At 44.4% G+C, this 16,143-nt stretch overlaps 1 protein-coding gene across 3 annotated transcripts in view; it reads left to right on the top strand.

Moving 5' to 3' along the window:
- Acaca (acetyl-CoA carboxylase alpha) overlaps window positions 1–16,143 on the top strand; it is a 251,719-nt gene that overhangs the window by 15,473 nt on the left and 220,103 nt on the right. The window contains exon 1 of one of the 3 annotated variants that reach the window (XM_090351206.1): window positions 8,187–8,282. The exons of the other annotated variants lie outside the window; for them this stretch is intronic. The gene's annotated coding sequence lies outside the window, so the exon portion shown is untranslated. Of the gene's footprint in view, window positions 1–8,186; window positions 8,283–16,143 lie in introns of those variants that run through there. 3 annotated transcript variants of the gene reach the window in all.

Genomic DNA, 16,143 nt, shown 5'->3' with positions numbered 1-16,143 from the left:
TTCTTGATCCATTCATTGGTTATCTATGTACTTTAAAGTAAATTTTTCATTATACATAACACATTAACAACATTCCAGAAGTGTTCCTTATGTTCTCTTCTAGGTCATACCTATAACCTTCCATAAGGACTAAATATTACCTAGAGAAGACTGGGAATGTAGCTTAGTGGTAGAGTGCTTGTTTAGCATGCATGAAGCCCTGAGTTCAATTCCCTAACACCACATAAACAGAAAAAGCTAGAAGCAGTTCAAGTGGTAGAATGCTAGCCTTGAGCACAGAGAGGCTCAGAGACAGAGCTCATGCCCTGAGTTCAAGTCCCAGGGCAGGAAAGGGGGGGGAGAAGGGGGAGGGAGGGAAGAGACAGAGACAGAGAAGAGAGAGAGAAAGAGACAGGAGACAGACAGACAGACAGAAGGAGAAAGAAACATCGTGGGGCATCAGTGGCTTGTGCCTATAACCCTAGCTACTCAAGAGATTAAAATCTTAGGATCACAATTTGAACAGCCACTTGGTACAGGAAAGCTGGTGACTCTTATCTCCAATGAATTATCAAACAGCCAGAAATGGGGGCCTGGAGTTTGCCTAGTGGTAGAGTGCTTGCCTAGCATGCACGAAGACTCAGGTTCGATTCCTTGGTACCACATATATAGAAAAAATGCTGGAAATGGTGTTATGGCTCCAGTGGTACAGCTCTAGCATTGAGAAAGCCCAAGGACAATGCTCAGGACTCGAGTTCATGGCCCAGGACTGGCAAAAAAAAAAAAAAAAGCCAGAAATGGAGCTGTAGCACAAATGGTAGAGTGCTAGCCTTGAGCACAGGGAAAACCCCCAAACCCTGAGTTCAAGGCCCAGGACTTGCTTATGTGCGCATGCACGTGCACGCACACGCATGCACACGCACGCACGCGCGCACACAGACACCAAAAAGAGAAAAAGAAGAAGCATATTATGTACTCTATTATATTTGTAAAATTTATCCATATTGGGAAGGGAGCGTAGCCTAGAGGTAGAGTGCTCACCTAGCATACACAAAACCCTGGGTTCAATTCCTCAGTATCACATACTCAGAAAAAGCTGGAAGTGGCACTGTGGCTCAAGTGGCAGAACACTAGCCTTGAACAAAAAGTGTCCAAGAACAGTGCTCAGGCCCTGAGTTCAAGCCCCAGGACTGGCTGGCAAAAAAAAAATGTTTTCCAGTATATTCAAGTTGATCATTTGTTCTCTTTAGCATTTCTACTTGTGGTATATAAAAGTTTCTCATGTTTCACATTCTTTTTTTTTTTTTTGCCAGTCCTGGGCTTGAGCTCAGGGCCTGAGCACTGTCCTTGGACTTTCTCAAGGCTAGAGCTCTACCACTTGAGCCTCAGCACCATTTCTGGCTTTTTTCTATGTATGTGGTACCAAGGAATCGAACCCGGGTCTTCATGCATGCTAGGCAAGCACTTTAACCACTAGGCCAAACTCCCGGCCCTCATGTTTCACATTCTTGCCAAAAAGGCCAAAGAACCTTTTCTGTGTGGCGTGATAATGAGCTGACGCAGAGCCAGAGGTATCTTCACATAATGCCAACTCTTTTATTAGTCTCAGAATCTCAAGCCACAGACATTTGCTTCCTCCAAGAAAGAAAAGAGGATTCAACTTATTGCTAGGACCCTGCACCTGTGGAAATGAATTGACTAATAATTCCTGAATCAAGAGAACATCTACAGGGCATTCTGTTGTTGTGCTAAACCTACTAGGAAACAGGAGAAGGGAACATACAAGGGAAAATAACATGGCTCAGTGCTAGAGACTTTTCATTTTCTTTATATCACTTATTACACATGATCAACTTATGAAGTAGATCTCCTTCCTTCCTTCCTTCCTTCCTTCCTTCCTTCCTTCCTTCCTTCCCTCCCTCCCTCCCTCCCTCCCTCCCTCCCTCCCTCCCTCCCTCCCTCCCTCCCTTCTTTCTTTCTTTCTTTCTTTCTTTCTTTCTTTCTTTCTTTCTTTCTTTCTTTCTTTCTTTCTTTCTTCCTCTCTCCTCTCTCTCTCTCTCTCTCTCTCTCTCTCTCTCTCTCTCTCTCTCTTTCTTTCTTTCTTTTTTTGTGGGTCATGGAGCTTGAACTCTGGGCCTGGACACTGTCCCTGAGCTATTCAGCTCAAGGCTACCTCTAGAGCGACAGCCCCACTGTCCCCTTTTCTATTGGAGATAAGAGTCTCAGGTTCTTTAGTGCCCTGGCTGGATGTGAACAGCGATTCTCAGATCTCAACCTCCTGAGTAGTTTAGGATTACAGGTGTGAGCCACTGCACTGGCTTATAAAGTAGATTCATAGTACAAATGGATAGGCAAGGGGACTTGACTTCCAGGTCATAAACCTTAACAGAGTTAAGGTTTAAAATGTGGTCTCTGTGAATAAAGAGCTTAAGCTCTTTTTAATTTTAATACAGAGCACAGAGAAGGCTACTTCTTTTTTTTTTTTTTTTGTGGGTCTTGGGACTTGATCTCGATCTGGGCACTGCCCCTGAGCTCTTGCTCAAGGCTACACCTTACCCTTGAACCAAGCCCCACTTCCATTATCTAGGGGTTAATTAGAGATAAGAGTCTCAGGTCCTTTTGTGCCTGGGATGGCTTTGAACCTTGATCCTCAGATCTCAGTCTCCTAAGTAGCTAGGTTTACAGGCCTGAGCCACAGCACCCGGCTTGAGAAAGCTACTTTTAAGGAGTCTTTGCTTAAGATTGACAGCACCAAGATAATTGTGCATATCAGCATGGAAGGGCCACTAATCAGTAAATCAGACTTGTGAGATAGCTTTCTATTTATCTGCAGGTCTAGGCTGTTCACTGGAGAACAGGTCCTTTTGTGCCCAGGCTGGCTTTGAACCTTGATCCTCAGATCTCAGCCTCCTGAGTAGGTAGGGTGAACTTTGAGGATGAGTTCAATCACTATCTAGTATTGCTGAAACAAGCAAGCAATCAAGCAAGCAAACAAACAGGAAAGAAATAAAAGGGAAAAAAGGCCTTTGAAGCCTTTTCCAGGTATTTAATTGTAAAGTATATAGAACTTAGAAGTCTATTATATATTCATATTTAATCCTATCATATTTTTCATGAAGGAAGAAGCAAAGATTTGGTGACTGATTAAAGTGTAGTTAGGAACCAGAGATGCTTGAGATTAGTGATTATTGGGGAGGGAGAACTGAAATGCCATGTAAACACCCAAGTATCCTGTGACAACCCTGGTCTCCATGTGAAAATATTGTGAACAGTCTTCAGCATAAACAATCCTTCATTTTATAATTCTACCTTTCATTGTCCGGACCAGTATTATAAAGTGGCCTCCCTAAGGTAATTTCTGACTTGATGGAGTGAAGTTCCTTTAGGCTTGTGTGTGTGTGTGTATGTGTGTGCATATGTGTGAGTGTGGTGGTATGTGCTGGTCTTGGGCCTTGAACTCAGGGCCTGGGCACTATCATTGAGCTTTTGTATTCAAGGCTAGTACTCTAGCACTTGAGCCACATCTCCACTTTGGGCTTCCTTGGTGGTTAATTTAAGATGAGGGTTTTCAAACTTTCCTGGCTGGGCTGACTTCAAATCACAATTCTTAGATCTCAGCCTCCTGTGTAGCCAGTAGAATAGGCTTGAGCTCGCAGGTTGGCTTCTCTTAGGCTCTTAGCTTGGACAAACCAGAATGGGTTACCTGGATATAGGGGAGTAGTGTGTAGATAAGGTCTTTGTATTTTTGTTTATCTCACAAATGGAGTCACAGTACTTGGCAAGGCATTGACTTTCTTGATGAATTTTGATCATCTGTAAAGCAGCTGAGTATTGCACTAGAAGCTCTACCTCCCAAATATGAAGGGAAGACTGATAAAGCAGATATCAAGAGCACAATGACTTCTTGGGTACAGAATTAATCTTTGTTTTACTCAATGAAGCACTCACTAACAGCTACATCTGTTTCTACTTTAAGAGCTATATATAGGTTTTGTAAGTGATAAGAAATGCTCTTTGCTCAATACAATACACACAATTACAGCCTGCCTAAATGCTGAACTGTGATAGTAACTATACTTAATATTTGCTGTGAGAGGGCTGGGAGTTTGGCCTAGTGGTAGAGTGCTTGCCTAGCATGGTTCGATTTTTTGGTACCACATACATAGAAAAAGCTGCAAGTAGCTATGGCTCAAGTGGTAGAGTTCTAGCTTCAAGAAAGCTCAAGGACAGTGCTAAGACCTTGAGCTCAAGCCCAGGACTGGCAGAAAAAAAAATTTGCTGTAAGAATTCAGAGAAGAGACATTGATCCCTGAAAACTGGAGGAGCCCTTCTTGGAGAAAATGGATCTTGAAGGACTAGAAAAATTTAGAAAAACGAGAGGAATGAGGATGCCTGGTATTTTAAACAGGTACAGAACATTAAGTATAATTACAGCAAATGTGAGAAGCCAAATAAGAGTACACGACTATAGGAGAGTCAGTGGGAAATGACATGCCAGTTTTTCTGTCCTTTTCTACTTAGGAAACTTGGCACATAGGCATAGGGTACTTCTCTCTCTCTCTCTCTCTCTCCCTCCCACGCTCCTTCCTTTCTGTATCAGGCTGGTGCTCTACCACTTGAGCCATACACCTCCACTTCTGTCTTCTTGCTTGTGAATTGGAGAAAAGTCTCTCTGATGTCTGCTCTAACTCACTTTGCATTGCAGTCCTCAGATCTCACCCTCCTGAATATGTAGGATTGCAAGTATGAGCCATGAGTCCCTGGACATGGTTCCATTTTCTGTTAAGGTACTTTTGTTTTTTGGGGGGCTTGTTGGTTGTAGAGCTTGAACTCAGGGCCTGGTGGTTGTCTCCAAGTTATTTTGCTAAAGGCTAGCACTTTACCACTTTGAGCCCCAGTGCTCAAACTGTGTGTTTTATCTTCCCAAACAGATTTAATCACCTTAAAAACAATGATCTTTTTCCACAGTCGGGGATTTGTTCAGGAGAATTCCTGATATCTTTATTCAACCTTCTTGAAAATCCTGGGAAATGTTTGGTATTTGAGACCTTGTATTATTATAGGGTTGCTGTTACAAAGTATCAAACCATATAAGTCATATAAATTGATTTCTTCACATTTCTGGAGTTTACAGTTTCAAGTTCAGCGTAACTCGGTTTCGTCTGAGAAATTTCTTCTTGGTTTGTAGATGGCTGCTTTCTCCTTGTGTTTTCACAGGGTCTTCCCTCTGTGTGTGTCTACCTCCTTCTTGTTTTAAGGTCATTAGTCATATTTTATTAGGGTTTATCCTGATTATCTTATTCTAATTGCATCTTTAAAGACTCTGTCTTCAAATATATTCACATTTTGAGGAGTCTAGGAGATATAAATCAGCCCTCTAGTTTCAACTACTAGAAATATACCACTCATCTTCTCTTCTACCCGTTTGTCTTGTGTAATTAGTTTTCTACACCCTTTGGCTCTCCTTCTCTATTTCTTAAAGACATGCAATTTATGTAGCAAGAACTCATAGAGCAGCATGAAAGAATCTACAGAAAGGATGGGCAGGCTTGGACATGTACAAAACAGAAACTCCATAGTATTGTTGAAAGATACAACTCTATGTATGTATGTATGTATGTATGTATGTATGCATGCATGTTGTCAGTTGTGGGCCTTGAACTCAGAGCCTGTGCACTGTCCCCAGCCCTTCTTTTTTTTTTTTTTTTTGCCAGTCCTGGGCTTGAGCTCAGGGGCTTAGCCACTGTCCTTGGACTTTCTCAAGACTAGAGCTCTACCACTTGAGCCTCAGCACCACTTCTGGCTTTTTTCTATATGTGGTACCGAGGAATCGAACCCGGGTCTTCATGCATGCTAGGCAAGCACTTTAACCACTAGGCCAAACTCCCGGCCCCTGTCCCCAGCCCTTCTGCTGAAGGCTAACACTCTACCACTTAGAGCCACAGTACCACTTTCAGTCTTCTGGTGGTTAGTCGGAAATAAGAGTGTCAGTGACTTTCTTGTGCCAGCTCACTTTGAACCATGAGCCTCAGATTTTAGCCTCCTTTTCCTAGGGTTATATGCATGAGCCACCAGTGCCCAAAAAGACAGTGCCTGTTCTCTGCCCAGATGTATTAACATTTGGTGAACAGTTAGATCCACTGTTTAAGTGGTCTTCGTAGTGTCATGTATAACTCATCCTTCGTTTTCCTTTCCTTGTAGACTTTTCATCAGAAGTTGCCTTGGCTAAGGTGTGTGTGTGTGTGCTGGTACAGAGCTTGACTCAAGGCTTTTAGCTGTTGCTGGTTAATTGGAGATAAGACTCTCTGGGATTTATTTGTTTAGGTTGGTTCTGACCTTAGATTCTTATATCTCAGCCTCCTAAGTTGCTGAGATTATAGTTGTGAGCCATCAGTGCCCCCACTTAGCTGGTTTCTAGGGATAGTTTTGAGGGTAAATTTCTAGTTTTGTGACACTCCAAAAGCCACACCATAGAGAAGGAATTCTTGGGGAAAAGGTTCTACTACTTAGTAGGAACTAGAAAAGATAAAGGAAAAATAGAAGAGGCCACTTTGAGGTTTTTTATTTACTTCCTAAATAATTCCTTCATGGCAGCTTCAGAGTGCTCCACTATGGAGAGGCCAAGCTTCCTGTTCCCAGCCCATTTTTCAATTAAGTTAAACATCTTGTTAAACCTGAAAGTCTTGTTTTAAATTTCTGAGCTTCTTATGTTTGTCAAGTAACATTTATCCCAATGACACAGTTTATAGTAAAATATGGGTCACAGTTCTATAAAATGTAATTTTCAATTTGTTTTCAATCCCTATTACTTAAAAAAAAATGTATGGCTAAGCTTTTAGAGAGAAGACATTGTCTGAAGGTATGAGAGATCCTAGACATTATTCCTTCTTGATCTATCTTTCTTAGATTTCACCTAGGAACTTGTTTCCTGGGGTGTATAATTTTCCCCTATTCACTTTTTGCCCTCTGGCATAGACCTTTTTGTCAACTTGTCACTCTGTGCCTCTTCCAGTCTTCATCACAAACTGTGTAAGGATTGGGAAAGTACACAAGATGCTTCATTAAACTCCCAGAACAGGGGCTGGGAATGTGGCTTATTGGTAGAGTGCTGGCCTAGCTCGCATGAAGCCCTGGGTTCGATTCCTCAATACCAGGGACAATGTCCAGGCCCTGACTTTAAGCTCCAGGGCTGGCAAACAAAACCAAAAAAGCAAAACAACAGCCACGACAAAACTGCCCCAGAACAGGTTAGAATCCCCTCCGTCTCCTCAAGGCAGTTTCCCCCGGTTCCCCTTGACCTTGCCCAATGGTGTATTGTTGGATCCTCTGCCAGTTACTATTAATTTTTGAGTCTTGCTATGAAGTAACTGACAAAACTGAAACTAGGGAAATTGGTTGGCTTCTCCTTGAAGGCTCAGGGACAACCCCAGTGGAGGCTGGAAGGCAATCTCCATTCTGAGACGTCTGAACTCGCTGACAGTCGTGTCCCTGCGTGGTGCAGGCAGAAGATCGCAGTATTTGGCGGTGGGTGTACCTAGGGGACCTCCGCCCTTCTCCCCACACCTCTTAAGATCCAGCACCCTCGTTCCCCTTGGGGTGGCGTTGCAGGACCACGGCCAACCAGCCTGCCCTAACGAGGGTACCTGTGGCGGGACAACACCCACTTCTTCAAGGCTTAGGATTAAGAATGCTGAGATCGCACGAAGCCCGCACACCCCTAAGGTCCCAGGCCTGCCACACTTTCCGTGGCCCCAGTTCCTCTATCCCGGATGAGAGGTGCAAGCGGGACCATAGCCTTCACTCCTCTTCTCCAGGAGGGGGAGCCGGCGGGCTGGCCCCACATCCGCCTAGGCCGGCCAGGCGCCACGACCGCCGAGAGCCCGCCCGCCCCAGCGCCTCTCGGCCCCGAATGGCAGAGCCAGGCTCGGACCATCGGCATCGCCTCACGTCGCTCCGCCCCTCGTCGCCCGCCCATTGGCTGCAGCCGGCCCTCGCCCCGCCTCCTCCCACAGCCTCACCGACCGAGCTGCAGCCCAAAGAGGGGTCGGAGGTGAACGGCCCGGAGTAACCCCGGCCCTGGTCACCTCATGAGGCTCCGCCGCTGAGGTGGGAGGCGGGGGCGGGGCGGGGGCGGGGCGAGCCGGCTCTCTGAAGTCCCGCCCCGCCCCGCCCCTCCCCGTGCGCCCGGCCGGCCTGGTGCGCGCCTGTCAGCCATCGCCGGAGCCGCCGGCTTCTCCTCCCGCCCAGCACGCCTCCACGCGGGGGCTCGGTGACCACCGGATCTCGGACGCCGCCAGTCTGAGGTGAGGTGGGGACCCACCAGAGCCCAGGGCCCCGAACGCGGAGAAACTGAGGCAGGGGAAGGGTCGCGGCCGGCAGGGGCCCGCCTCCCAGCCTTCTCCGGCACGCGGCCCGGGCTCCATCCGGTCCAGACCGGGGACCCCGCTGCCCTGCCTGCTCCCCAGCTCTGGGGCCTTGCGGTTCCTTTCCTCCGAGCCTCGGACCTGCGAGGTGCACACCCAGGGCCCCTGCGACGGGGAGGGACGCGAGGGACGCGGAGGGACGGGGAGCCTCCCCCCTTCTCCCGCTAGGGTCCCGACGGGGGCCGGGTCTTTCCTGTGTGCCCCGCGCTCGGGAGGGGGAAGCCCACGTGGGAGGGAGAGGGTGGTGCGGGCTGGGTGTGGATGCTTGGAAAGTCGAGCCGCGGCTACTGTGGCTCTCGCTGTGTCTTTGTATGGCGGGGAGAGCTCGGGCCGGGCGTGCTGCCCGCGGCCGGTTCCTCTGGGCTTTCCGCCTCCCTGATTAAGAGCCGCTGTTGGAGAACCGGGCGCAGGAGGGTGATGTGGGTTTGAGGCTGAAGATCCTGCCCAGGCCCTAGCCAAATCCTGTGGATTTGGGGACCGGAAAGTGGGCATCAACGCACACTTGAGGTCAGGTCTAAGACCCAGGAACTTCTTGGGCCTGGTGGGAATTACAGAAGCATCTAAGAATGGAACTGCACCAATAGGAGAAATACTTGAATTTCCTATGTTTTGGTTTTGAAGTTTAAGACTGAAATTAGAAGACTCTAGGATTTCCTTATTCCGTTTTTTTTTTCCCCCAGAAATGTCCCAGTGTGTAGAATAAGCATAATAACGTTCATGGGCTTCAGTGTAAGAAGTTGCTCTGAGAAGTTGGTTTCCTTGATTATCTCCCTCCCCTATCCCATTTTAAAGATTGAGAAACACCTGTTTTTGTCTCCCTGAAGGGATAGAAATACTGTAGTTTGCTTCTTTCTTCGTTTTGGGAATGCCCAGGACATCTCTTGAGGATTTCTGTGCTTTCCTTGGAGCACGCACTTTTTGGGAAAACACTAAAGCAGGGACCCTTTTAGCATGAAGTACCTACTTGTTAAAATAAAACAAAACCAAGTCTCTTCCCATTTGTTTTGTGTCTATTTCTAAATACTACTTGATGCCTAATAGGAGAACTGATATAAACTCCAAAGTAAATCACACTACAACCTGGAGATATGTGTATGTATATATATATATATATATATATGGCAGTAAAGTATCAATTTTTGGAGCTGCTTGTGTCAGTATCATTCATTTTACCAATGCAGAATAGAAATACATCACACATTGGAGTACATTGTTTTTAAAATGAGAGGACACGTTGAAAATGTGACATTGCACTTCATGAGTTTATTCACCAGAGAGAAGATCATTACATGCTGACCACTCTGAAGTGGAGAGCAGGTTCAGGTGTAGAAAGCTCTCTGTAACATCCTGCACTACAGTATTTCCTTTTCTATCATTGACTGGGGAATTTTAAAATCTGTTACTGAGACTGGCTTAACACAACATAAGGCATTTTGTTGTTGTTGTTGTGTGTTTTGGTTTATTTTGAGGAAAGGTCTTGCTCTGTTGCCCAAGCTGTCTGGAACTTGCATTCCTGCTTCAAGCTTCTCAGTGCTGGGATTACAGGTATGCACCACCATACCAGGCTTTTTTTTTCCCCCTCAGTGCTGAGGATTGAACACAGCTTTATGCATGCCAAAGCGGCTGTTCTACTACTGAGCTATTCCCAGATTTTCTTTCATTTATTTTATTTTTTTCTTTTTCTGCATGGCTAGTATCCAAAGTCTTGGTTGAACAAAGAAGTAAATAAAAATAGGGACTGGGAGTTTGGCCTAGTGGTAGAATGCTTGCCCTAGCATGCATGAAGACCGGGGTTCAATTCTTTAGTACCACATACATAAAGCGAGAAGTGGTGAGGTGGCTCAAGTGGTAGAGTTTAGCCTTGAGAAAGCCCAAAGACAGTGCTCATGCCCTTAGTTCAAGGCCCAGGACTGACAAAAGTAAATAAATAAAAAATAAAGGTTGTGGAATAATACATTGTATTTTAACTTGAGGACCAGAAATTACTTTGGTAATTTAGAGAAACAAGTAGCCATCTCTTTAACACATTTCTTCTTCTTTTTTTTCCCCACATATTTCTAAAGGTAATTTGGAGAGGTATGTATTCAGTGATCAAGTGTCTTTGTGTGATTATGAAGAAATTTTAATAAACACTAAGACACACTGACTGATTAAAAACCTGTGTGTGGGTCTGGAAATGTGGCCTAGTGGTAGAGTGCTCTGCGAGCAGGCACAAAGCCCTAAGCCCTGGATTTGCTTCCTCCGTACCACATACACACAAAAATCTAGAAGTGGTGCTGTGGGTCAAGTGGTAGAGTGCTAGTCTTGAGAAAGCCCAAGGACTGGCAAAAATAAAACAAGAAAGCAACATAAAAGAAAGGTGGGAGTGTGCGCGCCTGTCCGCATGCTTGTGTGCGCTGGCAGTGGGGCTTGAACTTAGTGTCTGCATTCTCACTTGCTTTTTTGCTCAAGGATGGCACTCTAACACTTGATCCAGAGTTTCCGGGATTTGTGCTGATTAATTGGAAATAGTCTCAGACTTTTCTGCCCTGGCTAGCTTTGACCCTTAGTCCTCAGATCTCAACCTCCTGAGTAGCTAGGATTACAGACGTGAGCCATCAATGCCCACCTGTTAAAAACTCTTGATAACGTTTGTGGTGATCACCATATTCAGATAGTATTTTAACCGATTATTACTCAGCTTTTTCTTTTCTTTCCTTTTTTTTTTTTTTTTTTTACCAGTTGTGGGGTTTGAACTCAGGGCCTGAGCACTGTCCTTGGATTTTTCTCAAGGCTAGAGCTCTACCACTTGTATGTGGTACTGAGGAATCGAATGTGGGTCTTCGTGAATGCTAGACAAGCACTCTACCACTAGGCTAAACTCCCGGCCTCAGATACTTTTTTTTTTTTTTTTTTTTTTTGCCAGTTGGGGCTTGGACTCGGCCTGAGCACTGTCCTTGGACTTTCTCAAGGCTAGAGCTCTACCACTTGAGCCTTAGCACCACTTCTGGCTTTTTTTCTATGTATGTGGTACCGAGGAATTGAACCTGGGTCTTCGTGCATGCTAGGCAAGCACTCTACCACTAGGCTAAACTCTCGGCCCCTCATCTACTTTTTGTTTCTTTAATTTTTATAGAACTTTAGTAAGTATTTCTGGCTTTACTTGAATCTTCTGGTCTGTCTGAAGGTAATAGTGATGGGAAACTTGACAAATATTATTATACAAAATGTATATCTGATTTGGTATTAGTTCTTAAAGTTTGGCCAATTAGTCTTAAGTGTACTCTTATGATTCAGTTCTCTTACCAACTTATTACTTATTCAAGCTACTGTTACACTTGAGTTTCAGGACATGGAAAGAAGGCACAAGAAGCGTGGCTTTAGCAGAAAGAGGTGTTTAGTAACTAAAGAACAATGCCCTGTATGATCCCATATTCCAGTGATGTTATTTGATAAGCTCATTCTATCTTTCTTGCATGCCGTATTGATCCTTAATATAAGGAACTATAATAGTATTTACTGTTCTGTGACATTGGGAATTGAATGACTATATTAATTATGAAGTGGTCATTCTAGGTAGGATAAGCTTGTATAAATGAGTTTAAGTTTGAAAAGTAGACTCAGAAAGCTATGTGGAGTTACTACTAGTGGTTCACACCTGTAATTCAAGGTACTAAGGAGATGGAGATCTAAGGATCTCAGTTCAAAGCCAGTCTAGGCAGGAAAGTCCATGAGCCTTTTTTTTTTTTTTTTTTTTTTTTGGCCAGTCCTGGGCTTGGGCTCAGGGCTTGAGCACTATCCTTGGACTTTCTCAAGGCTAGAGCTCTACCACTTGAGCCTCAGCACCACTTCCAGCTTTTTGCTATGTATGTGGCATACTGAGGAATTGAACCCGGGTCTTCATGCATGCTAGGCAAGCACTCTACCACTAGGCCAAACTCCTGGCCCCGAGCCTTTTTTTTTTTTTTTTTGCTAGTCCTGGGGCTTGAACTCAAACTCAGGATCTGGGCACTGTCCTTGTGCTTTCTCAAGGCTAGCACTCTACCACTTGAGCAATAGTACCACATCTGTCTTTTTCTCTGTATGTGGTACTGAGGCATTGAACTCAGAGCTTCATGTATGTGAGGTAAACACTCTACCACTAGGCCATGTTTCCTTCATGAGACTTTTATGTCCAATTAATCACCAAAAAGCTGGAAATAAATGTGTGGCTCCAGTCAAAAAGTGGAAAAAGCTAAGGGACGACACCCAAGGTCCAAGTTCCAGACTCTGTATGGGGCTTCTAAGCAAGTAAAAAATGACTTTTTCTTTTAGACTTTTTTGCTCAAAGCAAAAAAAAAGAAAAGCTCTACCACCTGAGTCACAGCTCTGCTTCTCACTTTTTGGTAACTAATTTGGAGACACGAGTCTCATAGACTTTTTTGCCTGGGCTGGCTTCAAACCTGAATCCTCCGATCTCACTCATTTTATTAACTAACTACATTACAGGTGTGAGCCACTGGCTTGCACCTTGGTCTCTTAACATTGTGGGAGGAACTTTTTGTTGTTGTTGGTTGTAGGACTTGAACTCTGGGCCTGGGCGCTGTGCCTGCGCTCTTCAGCTCAAGGCTACCACTCCATCCCTCAAGCCACAGTGCCACTTCTGGTTTTCTAGTGATTAATTGAAGATTAAGTCTCACAGACTTAAGTGCTCTGGCTGGCTTTGAACCTTGATCCTCAGATCTCAGCCTCCTGAGTAGCTATGATTATAGGCATGAGCCATCGTGACCAACAGAACTTTTATATTTAAATTTTTATATTATACATATACATAGTTTGAAATATACAGTTTTATGAGTTGGTTTGAAAAACCTAGAAGTTCTCAGCCACTTCATGCTTTGGTTTCTTGTAACTAATATATCCTTATTTTTTCAATATTAAGAATTGCCTGTTAATATCACACTATGGAAAATAAGGATTTGGCTTTTATTCTACTCACCTCACTGTTCATCTTTCCCGTCTCTACCACATTTATGTTATAACTTTATTTCTGTAGTTACTTTATATTGATATTACATTAATAATTTGTAAATGTATAGAATTTAGTTGTGTGATATCCCACGATAACTTTTCTTTTCCTCATGGTTTGTTTCACTATTTCTAGAGCTAACAGTCTTTTTTTTTTGTTTTTGGTCTGTTGTGGGGCTTAGACTCTGGGCCTGGGCACTGTCCCTGAACTCTTCAGCTCAAGGATACCACCTTACCTTTGAGCCACCTCACCACTTTTGCTTTCCTTACCCTTGAGCCACCTCACCACTTCTGCTTTTCTAGTGGTTAATTGGAGATAAGAGTCTCTCTGTCTTTAGTGTCCAGGCTGGCTTTGAACCACAATCTTCAGATTTCAGCCTCCTGAGTAGCTAGGATTATAGGCATGAGCCAAGACACTCCTCTTCCTCCTCTTCCTCCTCCTCCTCCACCATCTCCTCCACCACCACCTCCACCACCACCTCCACCACCACCTCCTCCACCACCACCTCCTCCTCCTCCTCCTCCTCCTCCTCTTCCTCTTCCTCCTCAACTCAGAGTCTGGGCACTGTCCTTAGACACTTTTTGCTCAAGGCTAGTGCTCTGCCACTAGAGCCACAGCTCTACTTCCAGCTTTTTCTGTGTATGTGGTACCAAGGAATCAAACCCAGGGCTTCGTAGATGCTAGGCGAGCACTCTACCAGTAGGCCAAGCTCCTGGCCCAGTCATCTTTATTTCTGTTAGCTGTGTGTGTGTGTGTATGCGTGTGTATGCGTGTATGTGTGTGTTGGAACTGATACTGGGATTTTTGAACTCAGCATTATACCCTTGCTTAACTTTTTTTGCACAAGGCTGGTAACTCTACCATTCTACCATACTTCTACTTCCAGCTTTTTCCTAGTTTATTGGAGATGAAGGTTTATGGTCTGGGCTGGCTTTAAACCTTGATTCTCAGCTTTTAGCCTTCTGAATAGCTCGGATTACAGATGTGAGCCACTGGTGCCTAGCTCATTTTTGTTAGCTTTCAATGTATTTATCACTTATTTACTCTACCCTTGTTTTCTGAGTCTCTTAGGACATCGATAAGGGCCTGATGGTTCCATTAATTTTATCTTCTGTAAACTCTCTCTCAGACTCTTCTGACTGGCTCCAACCTAAATTGCTTGCCCTCTGCCTCTGGCACATAGCTGTCATCCTGGACTCATTCCTCATCATCATCCTGGGAATTCTCTTTACTTCTCTTCTGCTATGGAGAAAATTTTTTCCATGCCTTCCACATTATTTGTTTGTTCCTTCGTCTTGGTGGAGAATACCCTCTAGTGGCATCCTGAGAAAGAGTATGGGAGGTAAATATTTTTTAACTTTACTAAAAATTTTTAAATTTACAAAGAACAGTACAATAAATGCCCTGTATCCTTGACTTAAACTCACCAACATTTTTCCTTTTGCTTGTGTGCGCGCACGCGTGAGTGTGTGTGTGTGTGTGTGTGTGTGTATGTATGTATATATGTATGTGCTAGTACTAAGGCTTGTATTAGGACCTATGGAAGTGTTCTTTTTTTTTTGCCAGTCCTAGGCTAGAGCTCTACCACTTGAGCCTCAACATCACTTCTGGCTTTTTTTTTCTATGTATGTGGGACGGAGGAATTGAACCTGGGTCTTCATGCATGCTAGGCAAGCACTCTACCACTAGCCAAACTCCCGACCCCGGAAGTGTTCCTTTTTTTTAATCATCTATTTAGAACATAAGTGTTCATTTGAAAATTTAGAATTTGTGTATAAGGTTGTAGGTTTGAGCTCTGGCTTTTTTTTTCTATATGTGGTACCGAGGAATTGAACCCGGGGCTTCATGCATGCTAGGCAAGCACTTTAACCACTAGGTCAAACTCCCAGCCCCCTGGCTTTTTTCTGTATACGGAGAACTGAAGAATTGAACCCAGGGCTTCTTGGATGATGGGCACCACTCTACCACTAGGCCATGCTCCTGGCCCCGTAAATGAATTTCTTAAAATTTTACTGTATAAAAACACTCATGTTGGACCTTAGTTTACAAAACCCTCTTCACATGTTTGCAGTCTTCACAGCAATCATGGGGTAAATATGAGTACCTTATTATGTTTACAAAGAAGGGTCAGAGAGATGTTAAGTAACTTGTTCTAGTTTACACTGCCAGTACTTGACAGGACCAGTGTTTAATCCTGGATCCTGGGTTTTGACTTCAGCTCCATTGCACTTTGACTCTAGCTTTCTTGCACATTTGATTACTGATCCAAACTACTTCCTTTTCCCATCTTATCCTTTTCCTAACAAGTTGTAGAGAATAATGCTAGCTCAGAGCACATGATTCAGAAAATCCCAATTTCCCAATTAATGTGCCCTCAAGTCGTGTTCTTTGTCATTTAGGATCTTTCCTTAGAAGTTTGTGTGTATGTGTGTGTATGTGTGTGTGTATATGTGTTAGTCGTGGGGCTTGAACTCTGGGCCTGGGCATTGTCACTGAGCTCTTCAGCTCAAGGCTACCACCCTACCTCTTGGGCCACAGTTCCACTTGGATTTTCTGGTGGTTAATTGGAGATAGAGTCTCACGGATTTTTTTAGTGCTTGGGCTGGCTTTGAACCGCAAGCCTCAGATCTCAGCCTCCTGAGTAGCTAGGATTACAGGTGTGAGCACCATGCCCAGCTCCCTTAGAAGTTCTTATTTTCCCTCTTAGCATTGTAGTTTTTTCCCTTTTATTTTTCCTCTCTGCCCCTAACTAAT

The sequence above is a fragment of the Megascapheus bottae genome, chromosome 17 (genome assembly GCF_031878675.1).
Source record: "Megascapheus bottae isolate mThoBot1 chromosome 17, mThoBot2.hap1, whole genome shotgun sequence".
Taxonomy (NCBI): Eukaryota; Metazoa; Chordata; class Mammalia; order Rodentia; family Geomyidae; genus Megascapheus; species Megascapheus bottae.
This window is presented reverse-complemented; position numbering and strand designations above follow the sequence as displayed.